A 22,568-nucleotide genomic window follows, 5' to 3' on the forward strand; every position below is an offset into this window, starting at 1 on the left:
TGAAATTACAACCATTGAAAGAAATGATACATGGGAGCTATGTGATCTTCCAAAAGGGCAGAAGACAATTGGCGTAAAGTGGGTTTAATTACAAGACAAAGCTAAAGGAGAATGGTGAGGTTGACAAGTACAAGGCACGCTTGGTAGCTAAGGGCTACAAGCAAGAGTTTGGTGTTGATTATAAAGAAGTCTTTGCTCCGGTTGCAAGGCATGATACAATCAGATTGGTGATTGCTATGGTAGCTCAAAACCATGGAGATTTGAAAGAAGAGGTATTTATTGATCAACCCCTTGGTTATGTAAAATTTGGCAATGAGCATAAAGTATAGAAGTTAAAGATAGCTCTATATGGATTAAAACAAGCTCCACGGGCTTGGTATAATCGTATAAAAACTTATTTTTTGAAGGAAGGATTTCAAAAATGCCCTTATGAACACACACTGTTCATAAAAGTTGATGATGGGGGGAAAATGCTCATTGTTTGCATATATGTAGATGATCTAATCTATACTGGAAGTAATACAGCCATATTTGAAAGCTTTAAAAAATATATGATGGCTGAATTTGAAATGTCTGATCTTGGCATGATGCATTACTTTCTTGGCATAGAAGTGTTGTAGTCCTCTACTGGAATGTTTATTTCTCAAAAAAAGTATGTGGAAGAAATCTTGGGCAAGTTTCAGATGAAGGATTGTAATCCTGTAAATACTCCATCTGAGTTTGGTATGAAGCTAAACAAGGACGATGGAGGAAAGAAGGTTGATGACACTCTTTACAAACAAATAGTGGGGAGTTTAATGTATTTGACAGCAACAAGACCTGATATAATGCATGTTGTAAGTGTGATTAGCAGGTACATGGAATGTCCTACAGAGATTCATCTCTTGGTTGCAAAAAGAATTCTTAGGTACTTGCAAGGTACTAAGGAGTTTGGGTTGTTCTTCAAAAAGGGAGAAAAGTCAAATTTGTTTAGCTTTACAGATAGTGATTATGCAGGAGATTCTGATGATTGAAAAAGTACATCTGGGTATGTTTTCATGTTGGGAACAGGAGTTCTTTCATGGTCATCAGAGAAGCAGCCAATAGTCACATTGTCAACCATTGAAGCTAAATTTGTTACAGCAACAGCTTGTGCTTGTCAAGCTATTTGGCTGAAGAAGATTCTTGAAGAGCTGAAGTTCAAAGAAGATGGGCCTACTCTTATTTACTATGATAACAGTTCAGCAATAAAGCTCTCAAAGAATCCTGTTCTACATGGTCGAAGCAAGCACATAGATATGAAGTATCATTTCTTGAGAGATCTCACGAATGATGATATTCTAACAAAGCCTCTCAAATTTCCTGCATTTCAGAAGCTCAGGGAGCTACTTGGTGTTTGCTGTTCAAAGGACTTTATCTGAGGGATGGCACTTCAAATTTTGAGTCTTATTAAATTGATATTATGTGTGGAACATCAGTTTAAGGGAGGGATTGTTGAATAAATCAGTAGCAGCATGTTAGAATGTGCTGATTTGGGTTGTTCTAGTCTTTAGGAGTTCAGTAGTTTGTTTTTATTTGTTGCCTAGTTTGTAGGAGTTGTTTAGCATGATGTTAGTGGTGCCTATTTTTGTGTTTGTAACCGTTTTTTTTCAGCCTATAGTATGGCCATTTACTTATCAATAAAGCAGTAGAGTTTCAGTCCAACTCAATTTCCTTTTGTTTTAGTTTATCGTTTTCTTCTTCCATTTTATATCACCCCCTGGCTTCCTACCATTGTTTAAGTTTAAATGATGTTGTTTGATTGAGGATTCCTTACGTCAATGACGAATAAAAATCATTTGTCTCCATTTGTCTCATTATTAGTGTTTCATACTTCACCATCTATATTATGGTTGCGTTTGATAGTTTATTTTTTACCGACTTATTTTACTATTTAGCTTATTTTTGCTACTATTTATGAGACTCATTGTACTTTTTGGTACTATTCATACGTCACACAGTACTATTTCAGCTAATTTTTACTTTTATTTACAGTACTTTTAGCAAAATAAGCAAATCTCAAACAGATCCTATGTTAAATGTCTGATTTTTTTTAAGGAAAAACTTGGAATACTTTATAACAAAATTAAAATGGACATGTGGTAGGTTTAATTGACGTATAAAGTAGAACATTAAAAGAGAGAGAAAATATGTTAGTTAAAAGATAGACTTTGAAGTTGGTTATTTAGTTTTTTTTTTTTTTTTTTTTTTTGAGAATTAGTTGGTTATTTAGTTATTTTGTTGTGTTGATGCTTAATTTGTTGATCATGTTTTCCGAGCCTGTTCCATATATGTCCTTATGTATCTATGGTGCGTATACATCTTTATTTTCGCTTAATAATTCTTGCATACACTTGTTGAGCCGTTGTCATTATTTTAGAGCCAAAGCAGGTCATTCTCTTTTGTCAAAATTGGTATTTTGTATCATGAAGATATCCAAAATTTATTTCCAATAAAGCCTCAAAACGCGCCAAAACTATTACCCTAGGCATTACGCATTGCATGTTACAAAGAATAGAACACCTTATTGTATTTATAATAGTCTTGTAGGACTACATTTTCTCACACACGATACAATTAAACAATTTCTACCCAAAAAAAAAAAACAATTAAACAATAGCTGCATAATCCCATGTGTGCATATAAAAAATGCTAAACTACATATTTAGTCCCTAACTTTTACATCATATTTCAATTTAGTCTCTAATATTTCAATTATGTTAATTTAGTCCCCAACCTTTCAATGTCGTGTTAATTTAGTCTCTGCTATTATATCTTAGATGAAAATTATTGACATGACAAACAGCTAAAATAAAATTTAAGTTTATTGTTATATCAATAGAAGCTAAATTTTTATTTTGGCCATTAGATATATCATCAATTTTCATTTAAAAGATAACAATAGAAACTAAATTGTCACGGTATTGAAAGGTTAAGGACTAAATTGACATAATTGAAAAATTAGTTATCAAATAGAAATATAGTGTATAAGATAAGAACCAAATACATACTTTATCCTATATTACATAAGTTTGGCTAGTTCAATTCCTAAACAAGTGGAACTTGGTTTACTAGTCCTTGTTCACGTACGGCGGCTAGTTCAATTCCTAAACACGTGGAACTAGGTTCTCTAGTCCTTGTTGTTCCTAAACAAGGCAGGGACGGAGCCAGGATTTTAAGTTAAGGGGGCGACTTTGACCTCTAGTTTGGCAGCTTCTTAGTTGTGGAGGTTTTTTTTAAAAAATTTTTTAATGTGTGCATTTGCTAGGTAAAGACAAAATTATTCTATTTAAAACTTTTTAAAGGGCAATTATTTATTTGAGTAAAATTGGTTAATTAGACTTAATTTTTTTTAGCTTTGCTATTGGTGATTTTTGTTGTTGTACAAATGTTTTTGGGCCAGTATATGTTGTTTTAGATTTTAGATCTATAAAATTTTAATGGCCTTTAAAATGAGAAAAGTGCTAGAAGTATATTGATGATATAATGAGTGATTATTGATAAGTAAAAAAGTTATGCAAGTAATAAACCCAGATGCGAACCAATAAGAATTTGTACCTCAACAGTTTATAAAAATATTGTAAATAAGTTTGTATCTTTAACGTTACTCTAAAAAGATTCAATAATATTGTTAATAGGGTAAAATGTAATTTTATAGAACAAAATTGCTAAAATTAATACATATATATATATATATTTTTTTTTAAATTAGGGGGGGCCACTGCCCCCCTTGGTCAATGAATGCCTCCGTCCTTGAAACAAGGGGAACTTGGTTTACTACTCCTTGTTGTTGACGTCGGCTAGTTCAATTCCTAAACCAAGTGAAACTTGGTTTACTAGTCCTTGATGTTCAATCACGGCAAAACAAGCAACACAAGTGTGACTTGGTTTCCAATATATACCAAGTAGGCAAAGTCACCGACATTGATTTCCAAAGTCAAGCCAAATTCCAACACTTTCTACAATTATCCAAGCCGTAAGTGATTTGAAATGGGTAATGCCCAAATTATGAATATTTTGTAACTGCCATGCATAAACCTCAAATATTATCCTACAAACAAATAATTCCATTGCTTCAACTTCATGAATGATGTACTAATATTTTACTTATTCTTCTGATAATGATGCTAACCATATCCACCGTAACTAATTCTTCTGATAATGATGTACTAATATTTTACTCATTCTATTAGCAATTATTGTTAGGTTTTAAATATTTAGGAATAGATGTTTAAGTTCTAATTTTATATATGCTGGCAAATAGAGTACAAAAACATGTCTAGTTTAAGATATTCATGTCTTAAAACAAGTGTTAGATGTAAAGTTGAATTTATTCAACTATGTGTTGGCTGTATTCTGTGCCAAAATTTCTTGTAATTCAGCATTTAGAAACTCTGTATTTAGATGGGAATAATTTAAGGGTTATGTGTGAGAGAGTGTGAAGATTTGATCAAGAGTGTGCAACAAGAAGATGACTCGCGATTGGACTCGCGACTGTACTCACGAGTGGTGACTCGCCAAAATGAAGCACACGTGTGAAGCATGCAGGAAGATAAAGAGTCAGGCCAGTTGGATCACTACAAGAAGAAAAGTATAGTCTGGCCTAGTCTGGTAACTGGCGACTGGAACTCACGACTCATCCCAGTTGCGAGTGACTCGCCAGTGCACCCTGTTTTGCTAAAAAATGACTTTTCACATTCCATCTCATACTCTACTATAAATACTCTTATACCCACGAAATGTAAAGAGCTTCCTGAGAGAATTTTGAGAGAGAAATTCTAAAGAAAAACAAGATTGATTCATCCACAATCTTATACACTTGATTCTCCAAATTCTTCTACTCTCACTCTCTCCATTATCATACTCATGAGAGGATTATAAACCAAACCCTTACCTCACCAAATTCAGAGTAGTGAAAAGGTTCTTGGTGTTTGGGAAGCAATTCAAGAAAGGACCAATTCATATTAGTTGATGTAATGGGCTAATTGCAAGATCCAAAAAGTTAGAGAAGACACGGTTTGGCATAATCTTGTTGGAGCAAGAAGCTTACAGGGCTTAGGTGCATTGGTAGATTAGGCTTAGAGGGTCTATTGCTATTTATGTATCCCAACTAATTTTCTAATGGATCATTTACCCTTTGGAGGGCGGCGGAGAGGTTTTTCGCCGAGTTCTTTGGTTTCCTCTTCGATAACACGTGCCGGTGTGATCTTGTGTTTGCATCTCTCTTTCCCTGTTGTATAGATTCATAGGAATTGATAAATTTATATGATACTCTCCTTCTCTCTCTCTCTCTCTCTCTCTCTCTCTAACAATTTTTTTCCTAATATACAAATACTCTCGCCCCCATGAACAAATCCAACCACCACTAGAGGAAAAAAATCTGACCACCACCATAAAAATAAAACCCAGCCACCACTAGAGGAAAAAAAATCCAGAATCTCAAAATCATAAAACCCAGACTCACAGCCCAAATTGCAACCCATGGCCTCTGCTTCTTACTGGCATGGAGGCGCAACCACTGGCACAAGGAGAGAAAGAGTGAGAGATGAGAGCAAGTCACAGAGACCCATGACCCACGCAACTTGAAAGAGCCACAACCCACACCATACTTGAGAGACCCATGAGCTAGAGGAGAGAGCCGGACTTGAGAGACCCACGGAGAGAAGATAGAGAGGTGTGGCTTGGTCAGTGGCTTGCGGTGGGCTACGGTGGCCTGTGATGATGGTGGGTTACAGTATACTGTGACAGTGTTTCGGCCATGGTGGCTTGCTAATGGTATTGCTATCCACCATGGGTTTTGGGCTTGAAGAGGGGAGAGGAGGGACAGAAGAGAGAGAGAGAGAGAGAGAGAGAGAGAGAGAGAGAGAGAGAGAGAGAGAGAGAGAGAGAGAGAGAGAGAGAATAGTGCTACAGTGTTACAGTGCCATCATACATTTACGATGGCACTATAGCACAATGCCAAAATTTTTTACAATTTTGCAATTTTACAAGACCAGATGTTGCTCATTTTTAATGCCTTAATGCTAAATTATGCTTACATGTGGCATTTGCAAGCCTAGCTGTGAATGCTCTTAGGGAGGAGGAGGTGGAGTCTGCAAATGTGTTAATGTAAAACAAAACCATGATTGATAGACAACTTGAGTTTAGGATAAGGTACTTATGATTAGTGGGCTATTAGAAGAGGAGTCTAAAATCCTAAAGTTTAGGAAGTTTTTTGCTAAATTTGAAGCTTAGTTTGAATTTGAAAACCAATATGAGAGTAATTTTATTATGTAGACAATATTGTAGGTGAGAGTTATAAATATATTTTTACGGGATAGTCCTCTCAATTTTGTCTCTAGCTACTTAATCCTAGGTGTAGGAGTACTTTTAAACCAACGAAAACGTCCAATCCAGATAGGAAAAGTCCCTTAAATAGTATTTTATATATATGCCACAAACACACCAATAAACTAAAATATACAAAATATAGTAAAAAAAAAAAATCTCCAAAAACATGTATGATATCAATAAATTAGGTTTACATTGTACTATCAATGTAGACACATAAAAATTGTACTATGTTGTATAACATGAATACTATTGAATTTTTGCATTAGAGATATCCAAATTGATAGGTCAAAATAGTTTCTAAGACACAATTTTTGTATAACACAATTTTATTGAATTTTTGCATTAGAGATATCCAAACTTTAAATGTTTGGATGCATGATATCCAAACTAATATGTAGAATTGAAATAGTGCTTTTAGGACACAATTTCTGTATAACATGAACTTTATTGAATTTTTGCATTAAAGATATCCAAACCTTAAATGTTTGGATGCATGATATCCAAACTAATATGTAGAATTGAAATAGTGTTTTTAGGACACAATTTTTGTATAACATTGAATTTTTTCCTTAGAGATATTGAAGATGTATGATTTCCAAAATGATATGTAGAATTAAAATAGCGCTTCTAAGACACAGTTTCTGTATAACGTGAATTCTATTGAATTTTTTCTTTAAAGATATCCAAAATTTAAAGGTTTGGATGTTTGATATCTAAACTTTTATGTACAACAGGAATAGTGATTCTATGACAATTTCTAAATAACATGAATTCTTTTGAATTTTTGTATTAGAGATATCCAAACCTTAAAGATTTGAATGCCTGATATCCAAATTAATATGTAAAACTAAAATAGTATTTTTAAGATATGATTTCTGTATAACATGAATTCTATCGAATAATTTCCTTAACGATATCCAAACCTTAAAGGTTTGGATGTTTGATTTCGAAACTAATATGTAGAACTAAAATAGTGTTTCCAAGACAAGATTTCTTTATAACATGAATTATATTCAATTTTTGCCTTAGAGATATCCAAATTTAAAATGTTTGGATGTTTGATATTTAAACTGATAAGTAGAACTAAAATAGTATTTCTAAGATAGACAAAGTTTAGTTACAAAATTAGTTGTAACCTAAGACTACAATCTTACTCAATAAAATAAACATTACTATATATTTTGAAAATCTAACCATTGAATTACATTTTCTTTACGTTCTTAATACACATATCAAATTTTTTGTCAATCACATATTATTTACTATAAGATCTATATTATATTTTATGCATAATTTTAAATTACAAAACTTACAATTTAAATAATTTATTCATGACATAGCTATTGATTTTTAATTTTTTAGAAATTTTGCAAGCATGGAGGACATAAAAAGAAAATATAATCCAATGGTGGATTTGTTAAAATTCATCTTCAATAAAATGATATTGAGTAAGGTTGTAGTCTTAGGTTACAACCAATTTTGTAGCTAAACTTTATCCTTTTAAGATATAAGGGCATTATTATTGGTGAGGCTAAAAAGTCATATTACTATTTTTAGTACTACCAACTACAAAACTGAGGCTCCATTGGTGGAGCCAAAGCCATAAATTATGGCTTCCAAGCTACGATGCACAGCCAAAGATACCTGTGCACTGTAGCTCAAAGGTAAATATATATATATATATATATATATATATATATATATATATATATATGTATTAATTATTTTATGTTGCTTCAGAATATTTTAATCTTTTCTTTTCTTTTCTCTACTCTTCGTTCTTTGCCCCCCTCTCATTTTCTCTGCTCTCTCATTTATTCTGCTCATTTTTCTACTCTTTTCTTTTTTCAAAATATTCTCTCTTTCTTCTCAAATTTTTCACTCAAATTCTTTTCTTTATCTTCTCAAATTCTTTTCTCTCTTTCTTCTCAAATTTTTCTTTGTTGTGTGAGGGTCTCTTCTTTTGCCGTATAGGTCGAGGTGTGGTAGGTCATGCCATGGGTGTGGGTGTGGTGGGTCATCGGCGTCATGGTCATGCTGTGGGTGTGGTGGGTCATCGGTTTTGGGTCATGCCGTAGGTGTGGGTTTGTGCCATGGGGTTCGTGGGTCATCATGTCGTGGTGGATCTCGCCTAAGTTTTTCTTTAGTGGTTGTGTGTTGATTTTCTTGGCTTTGGGTTGCCATGGGTTTTAATTTTGTGGTTGTGGGTTGATTTTCTTGAGTAGTTGTGGGCTAATTTTAGTGGTTGTGGTGGTGGTTGGAGTAGGCTATGGGTAATGGTAGTGGTGGTGGTGGTGGTGAGTTGTGGGTAGTGGTGGTGGTGGTGGTGAGCTATGTAAAGTGGTGGTTGGCTGGTTGTGGTGGTTGTGATTATTGTTTATTATAGTAGATATATTATTTTATTGTGTTGAAAGTTAAAATAAAACCACTGATGTTAGATGTTTTGTAAAGTGAGAAGGTAAAATAAATAAAATAACTTTTTGTGGTGTCAATTAGCTAAATTTATGACTCCACCAATGCAGATGCTCTAATTTATGTATAATATAAACTCTATTGAATTTTTGTCAGAAAGATATCTAAACCTTCAAAGGCTTGGATGTATCAAAATTGATACTTACAATTGAAATAATTTTTTTACATTTAGCCAAACATAAGTGATCCACAAAAAGTAGTATTTCTTTTTGAAAGGAGTCTTCCCGAAATTATTAATCTTTTGTTACTACCATGCATTAACCTCCAATTCCATCGATCCTACGAACAAACAATTCCATTGCTTCAACGTCACGAAATTAACTCATATTTTATTAATTCTTCTAACCATATCCACCGTAACTAGACACAGTCTGCTGAAGTCGTGCATACCCACTTGATTTTCTTTATCACTTTTATTGGTATGGTTGTCAGCTATGATAACATTAAAAAAAAAAAGAGGATGAGAATAAATTTTGAAGATTTATCCCAAAGGTCTTTTAGAGTCTATTTAGATACCATATATTTGTTAAAAATTAAAAATTATTATTAAAAAAACTATAACAAAATAATTTTTAAATGTATGAATAGTACTGTAGGACCTAAATTTACTTAAAAATTTACATTTTGTTAAGGTTGGCGGTCTCATAAACAATGCTGTGGAATCCCAAAAAAAGCATAACGCAACACTGAAATAATTTCAGTACTACGCAAACGCACACTAAATCTTCCTATTGCAAGCTCACGTTAATAGCTTCACTCAATGTTATGAATATTGTTTCAGTGCTTGTTCCAGTTTATCTATTAGAATGAAATATTTCGGTACTGATCTATTTCGGCGTACCATTTTAGACCAATTCGAAATTATAACTTAATTTATATATATATATATATATATATTAGTAATTAATAAAAAATTGTTATTACTCATCGCTATTCTTAAGCCATATTTTATAAATGTAATATCATCATTTAATGAATATAATATAGTGTTTTAAAAGAGATACCACTATTATAACAATGAAGTGATTAGATTGGTTATTTTAAAATTCAAATTTGGGTATTTTTGTAAATAAACAAACATGGATATTTAGGGATGTTTGACAAGTTAGCTTAAATACATTTCTACACCTTTTAAATAATATTTAATATATTTTTACACACTTTTTCACCACACGTATATCAAAAACATCCAAACAACATAATTTAAACTACTCTTTCAAATAACCGAATTTAAACTATTTTTCTAAACACCGTCTTATAAACTAGGGAGCTTCGAGGAAGCCCCTTTTCACCTGACCCTTTTCTCCTCCACTCTTTCTTCTGCAATTCATATTCCCATCGGTTATTTACAGAAGTACTTCTTGGAAAGTTTCAGAGACCCAAACCAAAAGTTTAAGCGTAGAACTGAAGAAGAAAGTTTCAAAAGCAGCTAAAATTTGAGCTTACTCCACAACTGCTCTAAATTTCTGTTCTCTAACTTCGTAGTAGATTTGATTTGAAATTTCACTTTCTTTCTTTTTCAACCAAAGGCTGCAATGACTTCAACCACCATAAAGTACCCATAGAGCTTCTTCCTTTTATCCGGGTCTACAAGGACGGCTCAGTGGAATGCCTCGAAGACAGCCCTATTGTTCCACAATCACCTGATCAAGACCCAGAAACCGGAGTCTCATCCAAAGACATAACCATTTCAGAGAACCCTTCCATCTCAGCTCGCCTTTACCTCCCAAAACTCACTGCTCACAACCAAAACCAAAAGCTCCCCATCTTAGTTTACTTCCACGGCGGCGGTTTTTTCCTAGAATCCGCCTTCTCAAGCCTCTACCACCGCTACCTCAACAACTTAGTCTCCCAAGTCCATGTTCTCACTATCTCAGTCGAGTACAGACTTGCACCAGAGCACCTTCTTCCAGCTGCTTATGAAGACTGCTGGGCTGCACTTCAATGGGTTGCCTCTCACTCAGCTGGTAACGGTAAAGAGCCGTGGTTAATCAATAACGGTGACTTTCAAAGAATATTTATAGGCGGTGACAGTGCTGGCGCCAATATAGTACATAACATGGCTATCAGAGCTGGGGTTGAGAGCTTGCCTTGTGGTGTTAAAATTTTAGGTGCATATCTTGCCCACTCTTATTTTTGGAGTTCTAAGCCAATTGGGGCAGAGCCTAAGGAAGGACACGAGAAGAGCTTGCCGTATTTATTTTGGAACTTTGTGTATCCCTCAGTAACTGTTGGTGTTGACAATCCAATGGTTAATCCAGAAGGGCCAGGTGCACCGAGCTTGGCTGGGCTTGGGTGTGATCGGATGCTTGTGTGTGTGGCTGGGAAGGATTTGATGAAGGACAGAGGTGTTTGGTATTTTGATATGGTAAGGAAGAGTGGGTGGAAAGGGGATGTGGAATTGTTTGAAGTGGAGGAAGAAGATCAGATTTTCCATATCTGCAATATTGAGACACAGAATGCTTAGGCTATGGTCAAACGCATGGCTTCTTTTATCTTCGAGTAAAACTATTTCTGGCACATTATACTAGGAATGCTGCTTGACAGCAAGGAATAATAATTATATTGGTAGTTGATGCTTCCTGATGAATCTTGATGAGTCCCACTTGCTTCCTACCATTGTTTAAGTTTAACATAAGTTGTTTGATTGAGGATTCCTTATGTCAAAGACGAATAAAAATCATTTCTCCATTTGTCCCATTATTAAGTTTCATACTTCACCAACTATATTATGTCAAATGTTTGATTTTTTTTTTTAAGAACTTTGAATACATTGTAAGAAAATTAAAATCAACATGTGGTAGGTTTAATTGAAGTATAAAGTAGAACATTAGAAGGGAGAGGAAATTTGTATTAGTCAAAAGATAGACATGTGGTGAAGTTGGTTGTTTAATTATTTTATTGTGTTGATGTTTAATTTGTTGATAATTTTTTTCGAGTCTATTCCATATCTGTCCCAATGTATCTATGCGTATACATCTTTATTTACTCTTAATAATTCTTGCATACACTTGTTGAGCTATTGTCATTATTATTTTAGAGCTGAAGCAGGTCATTCTCTTTTGTCAGAATTGGTGTTTTGTATCACGAAGATATCCAAAATTTATTTCCAAGAAAGCCTCAAAACGAGCCAAAACTATTACTCTAGGCATTACACATTGCATGGTACAAAATACGTTTTTATTTATTTATTTATTGGAATGGTACAAAATACTTAATTGTGTAGTATTGCGAAGGCATTACACTCTGATCAGTGATTCACATTTTTAGGAAGCTAATAGATATGCTGATAGACTTGTTAAAATGAGAGCGGTTTAGTTAATTGACTTCCTTATTTTGTATAAACCACCACTTGTGGTGAATAATTTGCTAGCTTTTGATAAAACTGAACTATTTTGTAATAGACTAGTTGTTGTGTAGTGTTATATATTTAGCCTATTCAACCAAAAAAAATTATGTAGTATTGATAAGTGTCTTATACTACAAAGTTTTTTTACCCACTGAATGACTACTGGTAAAGCCTCTGATAGTTGAATAAGAAATTTGGGGTTCAACCCCTGCCTACACTAAAAACTGATTAGTGTATTATTTTGATAATAAAAAGTTATCATCAAGAGCGAACGTTATAAGTTAAAATAGGGGCGGAGCCAAGGGGGGGCGAGAAGAGGCAATTGCCCCCTAACTCCTCTAAAAAAAATGCCTTGATACCTACTATATGATGTGTATTTAAGTAGTTTGCCCTCTGTTAGAAAAGCACTCCTACTATTATGAAACAGCCCTCACACTGAAAAAAAAAATAGAAAAAAACTTCTCAATTCTCTTACACAATCACACGTTCACATGTTCACCTATTTTACTATTCTTACGCTCCGTTTGTTTTGATAAAAAACCTTGTGTAAAGATAATTTTCCTTATTTTCTAATATTTGGTAGCATAAAAAAAGATGAGTCAAAGGAAAACTATCTTTGGTCAACATAAAAAGTATGACTTATTTTTAGAGATTGTTTCCATTAAATTTTTTTAAAAAACAACTGTATCTCATAGCCAGCTAAATAAGAGAAGTTAGAAAGTTGTTTTTCAATTCATTTAAAGTTGCTACCAAATATTGAAAAATGAGATAGATTTATAGAAAATATTTCTTAGAAAATCATTCATTTTTTAGAAAACATCATTGTTGAAACAAACAGAACGTAATAGTATTTATTTCAAGTAGTTTTGATCTCATCTCATCCATTGTACTATTTATTGTACTTTTCTTCCCTATTCTAATTTTTATTTTCTTTTCTTATTATAATTATAATGCTTTAAACATAACATAACTATAATCTACGGTAATATACAATACAAAAAGAAAATATCATTCTTGGAACAATCTGAAATCACTTGCGTGGTGGCTTGATTTAAAAGCCTAATATATAAATAAAGAAATAAAGAAAATAATATTTTATTGAGTGAAACAAAAGCCAAAGAACTGAAGAAATCAAAAGTTTCATACTTCACTGGCTACGCAACCATTACAACTATTGAATTGTCAATGCCCGGCCGTGTAAAGAGTTTCATCACTCAAACAAAAACAAACCCCTAGGCTTTTATTTACATAGATAAAATAATAAATAAATAAACAATCTCATTCTATTAAAGTGATTCACAAATAGGGCAGTAAATGAACCAAGCCGTTCATAAACAGCTCAGGTTTGGCTCGATAAAAAACTCGTTCATATTTGTTTGTTTATAAACAAATCAAGCTTAAGCTTTAGTTTTAGGCTTGTTTAATAAATGAGCCGAGCCCAAGTAAAAAATATTGTTCATGAACAAGCTTGTGAACATAAGGCTCAATACAAAAGTAACAAAACAAGTTGAGCCTAGGCTTATTTATGAGTTTAGTAATAAAATTTATATGAGCTTGACAATGAAGCTCATATCCTTCTAAGACTTTAATTAATTATAAGTTGAGACCACTCATCCAAACCAAATAGGCTAGATAATAAACTTAATATAGGCTTGATAATATATTTGTGTTGGATCTCAAGCTTGAAAACATAATACTAAGCTTGAGTTTGGGCTCGATATTGAGCTTGAGCTTGGCTTGACCAATGAATCAAGCCAAGCTAAGCCCACCTCAAGCTTTTATACTTAATAACAAGCTCAAACTTGAACATTATTTATAGACTCGTATCAAGCTGAAGCCAAACTTGAACATTCTACTTTTGTTGTCGAGTTGAGCTTAAACATTCACTACTCGATAAAACTCGGCTCATTTACAGCCCTATTCACAAAAAGCAGTCTCTCTCTTCTCAAATGGGTAAAGCCCAAACTAAAAGTCTGTTTGGGATCTGTTTATTTTGCTGAAATTGAAATTTTTTTACTAAAAATACTATAGATAAAGGTAAAAGTTAACTGAAATAGTATAATGAAACTTATAAATAGTACCAAAAAGTGCAGTAAGACTCATGACTATAGCCGCGTTTTTAAAAACGCAGCTTCAGCCCATCACTATGGCCGCGTTTTGAACGCAGCTATAACCCTTAATACTTCACAACAGCTTGCTTTACACCCTCATCCCTCTTCTGCTTTTTAGCAACTTGCTTCTCTAGCTGTTGTTCAGCTTCTCTCTTGCCTTCAAGAAGATCAAAAACACATAATTTCAAAACCTCAGTACAAGACACCACAAGAAACCAAGTACAAAATACTATAAATAAATAAATAATGTAAAAAAAAAAATACACCAAGACAAAACAAACAAAACAAGAACTCAAGCTATATGTATTTATCTACCATGGGCTTAAGGTTTCAACGGTGGCCTGAGTCTAGCACCAAAAACCAAAAAATAAATCATGTTTAGAATCATCATAACATTAAAATAAAAATAAAAAAGGAAATCACATCCTAAACACAGTTTTATTGATTTAAATAAACAAGAGTGCACATACCTGTATAGGTTGGTTGGTAGGGGTGTGGGTATGGGATTATGAAATAAGGGAAAAAAGAAGGGCAAGATGACCTAAATGGCTAAATGATGCCTCTGACCTCTGACTTTATCCAGGGCAGGATTGAGATCACATCCCCACATCAAATAATCAGCCCACCAACCAGATAGCAGGGAGGGTGTGGGGTTATGGGTATCTAATTCACCCATTAAAAGGCTATTCCAAAGTACAAGTAGCAATAAGTTAGTTAGTAATTAGTTAAAAGAAAATATTATATACCATATGCACTAGATTGATAGGTTATATCATTACTAGACTCTTTTGATAAGTAATAAAAGTTATATTAAAGAAAAGCACGGACCTCCCAATTTAAAAGAGGTATACTAAGAAGGACATATCTTTACTAGATTCTAGATCCTTCTAGGTAATATCATCTTAATTGCTTCCTGCTTTCCCCCAAGGCTAAGCACACTTGAACTCGATCTCTCCTTGAGCTTCCACTTCTACGTCAAGCATCATAACTACAATCTCTTGACTTTGTAAATTTTTCTTTTAAGAAAGGTACAATTCTTTTACCAGCACTGCCATTTATTCAAACTTAGCCTTACCGACAACAAAACACGTGCCAAATAACACTTCAATAAAAATAAATACTCTACAAAAGTAAAAATAAAATTAAAAAAAAAATTGAAAAGCATTGGAGTTTGAATTTGCATACACTTAGGTTTAATTTGATTGATCTAATTAAATTAGATTGGAATACAAACAGCTACGAAATTCAATGAAACAATCAACAGAAATCAACCAATTTGCCCTAATTTTCAGCTCAAATAAAAATACACCTACCTAAGAGACTAAATAACTACAATAACAAGTTAGATGTATTAATTCCCCAGGGATAGGAGCAACAAAATCCAATCAATGCACTTGTTCTTCCAAAGTCATCCACTTTACATTGGAGTAAGAGATCTGCTCATTTTTTTTATTGATAAGAATTGAGATGGGCATCAACTAACAACCTTGATACAACTTTAGAGATCTTTCACCTTTAATAAAATTCCCAAGGTCAGCAAGGGCAAATTAATGTTGACCAATGGATGAGGAAAACTTCTTGACTACAAGAAGGTCTATTATGTAGATAAATTTTAAAATAATAAACACTTTCATTTATTAATAAATTGAAGGGATTTGAAAGATTATATGCCACACCAGTGCAGCCCAAGCTGCAACACAATGCAGCACATGGTGCCTTAGCTGCCACACCAGTACACCCCAAGCTGCAACACAAATGTATAAGTGATACTTGAAAGATGACCTACATGAGCAAACTGAAAAACAGAATTCCAACTACATAGTTTAGGATAATTATAAACTAATTGGCCATTGCCTAATTGGCCTAGTGGAAGGGCTGGCACTGAAAGCAGCCCCCAAATCCTCAAGTTTTCTCCCTTTCTTGACCTCCAAATCTAAAATCCTACGCTTTTTCTACACCATTAACTCCATCTGTTCAGAACTTACTATCCAAATCTGTCAGCTCAGATTTGGATCCTTTCCCATTTTTCCTAGCTACATCATTTAATGAAATTAGTCATCAAACTAAAGTTAACACAACAGTTTTTATTTGTTTAAAGATAAAGAAAATTTATTCAATTGACAAGAACTTCTAGTACAAGTAAATTTATTCAATACAGAGGAACCTCTAGTACACAGGACTTGCACCCAAAGCTTACCTAAAATCAGTAATAAATAATTTTTAGGTTGAAATTAAACTTCATAATAGATCTGAGGGAAAAAGAAGATGAAAAAATATCTCCAAAAAATACACATCTAATGAAGCAGAATCCTCTTCCATCTTAGACCATTCAAACTTGTCACTAGTGTCCATGACACAATTAATTGAAAGCTCCAAAATGCTTTTTCCACAACCATGTTTGGATAACAGAAAAGATTGACTTGGTGAACATATATACATAAGTAAAACACATTTACCTATAAAAAAAAGGGTGGTATCTTACACTGCAACAACACATCTTTCAAATGGACATGAATTCCATTATATATAATCCAAAAATCAGAATGCACATTCCAATGGGATATTAAGTTCCACCACCTACCACTACCCCACATGATGGCACAATGCACATTCCAATGTCCCACCACCTACCCCACTAATAGTCATCTCACTATACCCATTTTGAATACTCGTCAGATGCAATCTTTGATCATTGAAGAACCTTCTTTGTCCACACGTGATAGCACGACTCATATTTGGTAACTCTAGACAAACAAGTAACAGCCATACAATTAATTGGCCATAAAAGACATCTCTGATTTCTCTCTTAGATAAAGTTCAACAATAGATAAGATCATAAAGCCAGCTTCCTGCAAGTTTCCATAGATGACTAGATGTGGAACAGTGGAATAGATAGTGCAGAGAATTCAAATATATGCCAAAAGCCACAACATAATCTTAAACTAGGAGAAAACAACTTAAAGTATAATGTACTATTACAAACACACAAAGCACAAATATGAAATATGGAAATACAAGACAAAAACAGTTAAGTAATTCATGCAACTAGGATCTAATTAATTTGCAATACCTATTCACTAAATAATTTGATGATAATACTAGTGGCAACCTGCCAAAATTTGCTGAACTTACCTTTTCATAGCGTAAACCATTAGCCTTGGAGTCATCAGCTGACCAAAGAAAGACACCATGAAGTACTAAAGCTTACCAAACCTTACCACCATTATAATTAGAGCTTTGGGTTTTGAAGTAGTTAAGAAATTGAGGCACATAGGTTCCCTTATCAAATGCATAAAACTAGAAGTTGACATAGTCTATTTGCTAGCTAGACCAGTTGTTCTCTTGTTTCTAAAGCCTCGTATAGGATAGGCAAACACAGCACTTTGTCATCCAAATAAAGGGAAAAACTCATTGTAAATTTCATTCTACCTACTATTGTGTGATTTGTAAGACCTAATTTTTAATACCATACCATATACTCTAGAACAGATTTGTTGAGTCTAAATTTTTTTTTTTTTGATAAGTAATAGATGTATATTGAAGAAAACTGCCTTATGCAGAAAAACAAAAGGCAGAGGGAAAAACAAAGAGCACTTAACCCTTCTTCTTGGTAGTTCTAATTCCACTTTTAGAACCCAAATTTAAGCAGTTAATGAAAAATGTTTCTCAGTGCCTTTTCACTGTAACTCCACTAATGTGTTATTTTAAGAGTGTCAGCCATAGAATTCAACCTCTGATGGTCAAAATTAGACTCCTTGTATATTACATATTTTGTGCGTGTGTATGAGAAAGATAGAGAGAGTAAATTTTACTTTCTCCATTAAAAGTTTGAATGCTTAGATACAGTTAATATCTACGAATAAAGACTTTGGCTTAACAAATCAACCAACCCACCAGCCATGTAAGCAACTAGCCATAAAACATAAAAAGTACAATCAGCCATGTAAACAAAACCTCTTGGATTCTCAACCCTTCTAATCCATAAGACTAACAGCATCCACCATCCACAACATGCAGAGAAAATTGTTAAAACACACATTAATCAAACTACGCATTTCCCACACCCCAAAAAACAAAAACAAAAATCAAAATATCAATCACAAAATCTCATAATAAATCACATCAGAACCATCCAAATTTCTCATCCAAATACCTAAATAAACCCCAAACGTACTATCACACCCAATACAAAATCTCAATCAAAGGCACTGTCTTTAAGGTTTACAAACCAAATCGACCAAAAACAAAAGTGATTGGCACAAATATTAGGGATGGATAGGACAATCAAAACCCAACCACTACTCCTTAAACATATCCCAATTGACAAACTTAACTGACCCATTTGCTTAAGAAACTAAAGAATCAATGATCAATCACCAAAATACAGAAGAAATTAAAAAAAAAAAAAAAAAACATACCTGGGTACCCGAGATTCAGAAGAGGAAGCACCAGAAGCAAGCTTGTCTGCACCTTCAGTGGTGCTCGAACAGAATACGCTCGTGGAGAATCCCTCACGGGAGCGAGACTCTGATCGAAAAATCCCTTTTGGAGGTTGAATCCTCCTTCTCAAGCTGGGAACTGAAGGAGTAAAGAACCCAGATGCATTGGCCATTCATGGAAAAAAAAAACAAAAATTAATAAATAAAAATTAAACATCGATAAGAACAAAAAATAAAAGAGATTTACAAAAGAGAGACGTGGAAACCCTAAATCGAAACCCCAAACCTAAAATCGAAACTCTAAACCAAAAATTGAAACCCTAAAACAAAAATCAAAACAATCAATTTAAAAAACTTACTGTTAGTTAGTCAGTGTCTTCAGTGAGATTGAAAGTTGGAGAGAGAGAGGGATAGACCCAAGGTAGCGCCGGTGATAGAGGACTGGGCTTTGTCGGCGCCGGTGTGTAGGATCGGTGGTGGAGATTGTTGGGAGTCACTTAGGGTTCGAAGGGCTTAGTCAGGGAGTTTTCCTGTTTTGGCAAAAATTACTTTGTGCCTAAGGGTTTTTTTTTTCGTATATATAGTCGGTGTTGTAGCCCCATTTACATAAATGCAACTTCAGGGGTGCTTGAAGCTGCGTTTACACAAACGCAGCTTCAGAGGTGACCATGGCCGCGTTTTTCAATAAACGCGGCTTTAGGATAGACTTATAGTCGTGTTTTATGAACGCGGCTTCAGGACTTTTTTTTTTTTTTTTTTTTTAAATTCAGATCAGTCTAAAGCCGCATTTTAAAAACGCGACTTAAGCCCAACCCAGAAAAACGCAGCTGGAACACCAATAAACGCGGCTACAGACCTGATCTTGAGCTATGTTTGTCGCACGCAGCTCAAACAGGGTCTTAGGCCGCATTTTTGCAAACGCGGCTGAAAAAAACGCGGCCTAAGACCCGCGTGTTTTGTAGTGTGAATAGTAAAATAAGTTGGCAAAATTAATCATGTCAAACGGAAACTAGGAATCTTTTGTTACTAACATGCATAAACCTCAAATATTATCCTACAAACAAATAATTCCATTGCTTCAACGTCATGAATGATGTACTAATACTTTACTAATTCTTCTTATAATGATGCTAACCATATCCACCGTAACTAGGTACAGAATCTGTTCCTCAAAAAAAGAAAAAAAAAGGTACACAATCTGATGAAGTCATGCATGATGCATATATACCCAATTGCTAATCTTTTCACCTCCTCATCTTTATTGGCAATGGAATTAAGGTAGTGTTTGGTTGGGGTGATTTGTGGGGGATGGAAAATGGGGGAGGGCAAGAAGATGAGAATAAATTCTGAAGACTTCTCACAAAGGTCTTCCATGTCTTCCTTTTCCTCCACTTTTAACCCTTAAAAGTTTTGCAAGCTCACGTACGTCAATAGTTCCATACATCCACTTTCTCAACCAAAGGCTGCAATGACTTCCACCACCAAAGAAGTAGCCACAGAGATTCTTCCTTACATCAGGGTCTACAAGGACGGCTCAGTGGAACGCCTCAAAGGCACGTTTATCGCTCCACCATCACCTGATCAAGACCCAGATACCGGAGTCTCATCCAAAGACATTACCATTTCAGAGAACCCTTCCATCTCAGCTCGCCTTTACCTCCCAAAACTCACTGCTCACAGCCAAAACCAAAAGCCCCCCATCTTAGTCTACTTCCATGGCCGCGGTTTTTTCTATGAATCCGCCTTCTCAAGCCTCTACCACCGCTACCATGTTCTTGCTATCTCGGTCGAGTACAGACTTGCACCAGAGCACCTTCTTCCAGCTGCTTATGAAGACTGCTGAGCTGCACTTCAATGGGTTGCCTCTCACTCAGCTGGTAACGGTAAAGAGCCGTGGTTAATCAATAACGGTGACTTCGAAAGAATATTTACAGGCGGTGACAGTGCTGGTGCCAATATAGTACATAACATGGCCATCAGAGCCGGGGTTGAGAGCTTGACTTATGGTGTTAAGATTTTAGGTGCTGTAGTTGAGCACCCCTATTTTTGGAGTTCTAAGCCAATTAGGTCAGAGTCTAAGGAAGGACACGATAAGAGCCGGCGGTGTTTAGTTTGGAACCTTGTGTATCCCTCAGCAACTGGTGGTATTGACAATCCAGTGCTCAATCCGGAAGGGCCAGGTGCACCGAGTTTGGCTGGGCTTGGGTGTAACAGGATGCTTGTGCGTGTGGCCGGGAATGATCAATTGAGGGACAGAGGTATTTGGTACTTTGATATGGTGAGGAAGAGTGGGTGGAAAGGGGAGGGAGAATTGTTTGAAGTGGAGGGAGAAGATCACCTTTTCCATATCCATAATATTGAGACTGAGAATGCTAAGGCTATGGTCAAACGCTTGGCTTCTTTTATCTTCAAGTAAAAAACAAAAAAATCCTTTCTGGCTGGAATTGTTTTTGGCTGCTTTCTTTGGATAGAGTTTGTAATATTAATAATGTTGTTGTGCCTGATTTACCAGCTCCTTAATAAAAAAATTTCTGGTGCATTAGAAGGAATGCTTCTTGGGACTGTAACAGTAATAATAATCATAGTGGTAGCATATGTTTCCTGATAAATCTTGTTCAGTTCCACTTGCTTCCTTATTATTATTTTTTTTTTTAATTTAACTTACGTTGTTTGGTTGAGATGAAGAGGCAAAGTCCTTGTGTTAAAAGACTGCTTATGGTTATTTATTTATCTTAGAGTAATATACAGCATTATTACAATAATTTTATAACAAATTCTAAATAGCATATTGTTTTAAATTCTAATTTAAGCTCACTATTAACATTAGATTTTTACAATAATTGTATTGATTCTTGATTTGATAACCAAAGTGGACCACTCTCTTTAGTTGGAGGTGGTATTTTGTATCACGGGAGTATCAAAGTGGACCGTATAGATCAAATGTACCGAATATAGGACCAAATTGAATCTAATAAGACTGAAGTGGATAGAATAGACCGAATAGAACTAATATGAACCGAATTGACCAAATAGGACTAAAGTAGACTGAAGTGGACCAAATAGAACCAAACTGGACAGAATAGACCGAATACAACCAAAGTAGACCCGTAGGACCAAATTGGAATGAAGTGGACAAAATGGACCGAATTGGAATAGGACCTAATAAGACCAATGTGGACCGAATAGGGTTAGCAAAATCACACACACAAAAGAGAGAGACATAAAGATTATCAGTGGCATTATTTTATTTCACTTTCAGCTAGTTGGAGAAAAGATGGAGTAGGCCTTCTGGAGTTAAGAATTTTGAAAGCAACAATGACCGTTGGATGGGCTTAACCCAGGACCATATTGCTCCTTGCAGCAATCCTCAATGTCATTTTTATTTTCAGAAATATCTAATTTTTATGCCTTCTATCATTTAAAAAAAAAAATTAAGAAAACGAGATCTTTTAAATAGACGTGTTTATTTATTTATAACTCGGAATTTTATGGAGTGAAAGAGATATCTTCTTAATTTGATAGTTGGACATTTAATGTGAGATTTTATATTTATTCTATGGGAAATTAATTTGGTAAGAAGTAAAGTCCAACAGCACATGCTGCCAAAGTAGGATGAATTGTGAAGTTCCAAAACCGGTTTATGATTTTTTGGGCTACTCTACTTCAATTCATTGAAAAGATTAGTTCAGCCAGTAAAGAATGTTCTTTAAGAAACTATATTCTCCAATCTCCAATGTCTTGTTCTTTGGCCTTTTTTGACCTCCTTACTTGCTCTCTATTTTGTTTTGCCAATATTGAAGCCTAATGTTGCTTATGTTTTAATTGAAATTAGTGAATATATCCAAA

General features: G+C 34.4%; 1 pseudogene; it reads left to right on the forward strand.

Moving 5' to 3' along the window:
* The first annotated feature begins 4,560 nt into the window (after positions 1 to 4,560).
* On the forward strand, positions 4,561 to 21,138 carry LOC142624346 (uncharacterized; annotated as a pseudogene).
* The last annotated feature ends 1,430 nt before the right edge of the window (positions 21,139 to 22,568 follow it).

Source organism: Castanea sativa, chromosome 2 (genome assembly GCF_040712315.1).
Source record: "Castanea sativa cultivar Marrone di Chiusa Pesio chromosome 2, ASM4071231v1".
Taxonomy (NCBI): Eukaryota; Viridiplantae; Streptophyta; class Magnoliopsida; order Fagales; family Fagaceae; genus Castanea; species Castanea sativa.